The sequence below is a fragment of the Leopardus geoffroyi genome, chromosome B1 (assembly GCF_018350155.1).
Source record: "Leopardus geoffroyi isolate Oge1 chromosome B1, O.geoffroyi_Oge1_pat1.0, whole genome shotgun sequence".
Lineage (NCBI taxonomy): Eukaryota > Metazoa > Chordata > Mammalia > Carnivora > Felidae > Leopardus > Leopardus geoffroyi.
The window spans coordinates 72,020,000-72,023,954 of NC_059327.1; positions in this window are offsets into that span (position 1 = coordinate 72,020,000).

Consider the following 3,955-nt stretch of genomic DNA (forward strand, 5'->3'; position numbering starts at 1 on the left):
CACAGATTGAGGGCTCAGTCTCAAAAACTGTCCCCAACCATTATAGACTCTAATCACAACTCCAGGCTGTTACCTGTGCTTTTGATGACCAGCTACAAATCGGAGGTTCCAATGGCCCCCACCTCCAACTCAGGATTGTAATTCCAAGTCCAGGTAGCTACCTATACTTCTGATCAATTGGCTATAAATTATAGGTTCCCATGACCTCTTTCTTGAGTTTGATTAATTTGCTAGAGCAGCTCAGAGAACCCAGGAAAGCATTTTATTTACTAAATTATTGGTTATCATAAAAGGATATAACTCAGGAAAAGAGCCAGATGGAAAAAGATGCATAGGGCAAGGTATGAGGAAAGCACATGGAGCTTCCATGCTCTATCCTGAGGTACCACTCTCCCCAGTTTTGGCATTACATAGGCGCAATGGATTAACTCATTGCACACTGGTGATTGATTCAACTTCTTGACCCTTTCTCTTCCTCAGAGGTGTGGGTGTAGGACTGAAAGTTCCAACTCTATAATCACATGGTTAGCTCCACTGGCAAAAAGCCCTATCCTTAGGTGCTCTCAAAAATCAGTTCATTACTATAACAAAAATATCTTTATCATTCTTATCACTTAGGAAATTATAAGGGTTTTAGGAACTCTGTGGCAGAAATGGGATGAAGGCCAAAGATTCTCTAAATAACACAATCTGCTTTTATAGACATTATTTTAAAAAGCTATTTAAAATAAATATCTAGCAATTTGTGTGGGTGTAATAAGGTGGATACTTTCTTTTTTTTTTTTTAATTTTTAATGTTTATTTATTTTTGAGAGAGAGAGAGAGAGAGAGAGATTGAAGGCGGGGGAAGAGAGAGAAGGAGACAAAGAATCCGAAGCAGGCTCTAGGCTCTGAGCTGTCAGCATAGAGCCTGATGCAGGGCTCGAACTCACAGACCATGAGATCATGACTTGAGCCAAAGTCAGATGCTCAGCCAGTTGAGCCACCCAGGCACTCCTATTCAGTAATTCTTAAATTGTAGGTCAAATTGGCAACAGACACAGGTTTAGAAAGATTTTCCATAAATTTTTCACTTACATGTAAACAATTCTAAAAAAATGAGAATATTTCATCCTTTTTATTTCTTAATTTTAATACAATACCTTTTTTTGGTTTAAAGTAATACATCCTGCTTTAGTTTCCTATTAAAAATTGCCACTTGGGCACCTGGGTGGTTTAGTCAGTTGTGTCTGATTCTTGGTTTCAGCTCAGGTCATGATCTCATGGTCATGAGATTGAGCCCCACATCGGGGTCTGCACTTGGTGGGGAGCCAGCTTGGGATTCTCTCTCTCCCCTTCTCTCTGCCCCTCTTTCATGCACACACATGCTCTCTCTCAAAATAAATAAATAAAACTTAAAAAAAAAAAACTTGCCACAAATTTGGTTGCCTATAACAACATACATTTATTCTCCTATAGTTCTGAAGGTCAAAAGTCAAAGATGAGTCTGAGGGACTGAAAGTCAAGGTGACGACAGCACTGTTACTTTCTGGAGAATCCTGGGAAGAATCTGTTCTTTGCTTTTTCCAGCTTCTGGAGGTTGCCTTCCACACTCTTTGGCTCCTGGTTGCCTCCCTTCAATCTTTGCTTCTGTCTTCACAACACCTTCTTCCCTGGCTGATTTCCCTCTCATAAAGGCCACCATGATTATATCTGACCTACCCAGATAATTCAGGATAATCTTAATTTAGATTATCCAAGATTACATCTATACAGACATTTTGCCATATTAGGCAACATTCATCCCCCCTAGGGATTAGGATGTGGAAATATTTAGGAGACCATTATTCAGCCTACCACACCAAAGAAAGCAACTCTTTACATAGAATCATGACATTATTTCAGTTAAACCTATGGAAACAAAGAGTTTTGTTGTATTTGTGTAGTGATTGATCAACCTTATTAAAAAGAAAAATTAGAAGCAAAAAAGAGGCAAAAGATATAAACTAAAATTATTATATTCTTTATTTTTCTATGCTTTCCCAAGACTATACATGCATCCCTTTTTTTAGTAACACCTCTATATTTGCATCCTTTACACTCTATCATTCAATAAAGGCTACCACTGAAGATACCCCCTAAAGAATCAATATGGATGTGAACTCAATCCAATTTTTTCAGGATACTAAAGAAAAAAAATGTAGTTACACATATTTAAATATTCCTCAATGATATCTCAGAACAACATTGATTTATTCAATTTATTTATAAGAATATTTAAGGAGGAGCACCATGGGCAAAATGAAGAAGGTTGTTCTTGGCTCCATTTGCTTTTGCAAATTCATCAGAATCACTGCTTGATCTAATCCCCTGTAATGATATCCTTGGGGTTTGTAAAATTGTAGTTCAGATTTAATGAGTTTACATTTCATAGAATCATTTATTTTCTGTCAACCTTTATCTCCATTCTCCCCACCTACCACTAAGATGTCCTTTGTAAGATATCTAGTCCTTACTTTGTCATTTAAATCATTTTAGCAACCTCATTAACCATAAATCCTTACATGCATATTTCTATTGTCTTTTGCACTTCTGTGCTTATGAAATATTTTTCCAGCTGAAAGTAATGAAATGTCTAACCATCTTATTGTGTCATATTTTGTATTTTGTTCCAATATAACCATCTATTGCTAAACCAGCATAATTAAGTAATAGTGCAGTAAAATGGAATCCAGTCAACAAAATTTCCTACTAAGTGCTAAGTACTGTTCCAGATGGTGGGGAGCAAGATACATGTAAACTCCGTCCCATTTTGTGAGTTAACATTTTCAGTGAGGATAGCAATTATATTCTTGCTGTTAAGTATTATCCCCTCTTGAGGAGGAGGCCTTCTGAGGCCCTCTTGAGGCATGAAGTGTTTTGTTTTATTTTGTTTTGTTCCCCCAACCCCCTCCACTTGATTCTCATTGGGACTTTCAGATGATTATTCTTCCCTTTGCTGTAAACCACCCCCCTTCCCCCCACCCCCCACCACCAATCCCTCACCAAGGCTGTTATCTGTGGAAACTCCATGACAAAGCCCATATATCTCAAATATTTGTTCCTGGTTTCCTAATCCCATCTGAGTCTTAGCTACTGATTTACACATAGATACTTCTTCCAATTCCCTGGACTCTCAGGTCTTAAAACCCTTATCCTCTGAGGACCTTGTCTTCCATCTGTCTCAACCACTCTACCTGTGTGATTACCAAAAAACACAACCCTTCTGTAATTTCAATCCCCTTTACCAACTCTTTTAATACCACTTTCTTTCCTGCCTGCACATTCTCTTTGGTTCTCTTGCTTCAGCATTCCTCTAAACCTACTGAAATTTCCAATTCTATGATCTTATCTCTTTTCATATATATGTGTGTGTGTGTGTGTGTGTGTTTTGCTCCTTATCTAGCTTAAATTCCATGGTCCTTACAACACTCCCATGAAATCATCCTCAGCTCTCATGCTTTTCTCTTACTTGGCAAATCACAACCTGATTAATCCAACTCTCCACCTATTCCACACCTACACCAGAGCACTTGAACATGGTGGATTATAAGTATGAAAGCACTGGGGCGCCTGGGTGGCTCAGTCTGTTAAGCTTCTGACTTCAGCTTAGGTCATGATCTCGCGTTTCAGGAGTTCAAGCCCCATGTCGGTCTCTGTGCTCTCAGCTCAGAGCCTGGAGCCTGTTTCAGATTCATTGTCTCCCTCACTCTCTGCCCCTCCTCTGCTTGCACTCTGTCTGTCTCTGTCTCTCAGTAATAAATTAAAAGAAAAAAAACTTCAAAAAAAAAAAAAAAAAAAAAGTATGAAAGCACACTGCCATGGACCTGAAAGGAGCCATCAGCTGCCTGGTGCTCACCTCTGCCGTTCATTCTCTCCATACCTCTTCTCTTCCAACTTCCAATACTCCCTCTTTCATTATTGCTCTCAGGTGAGG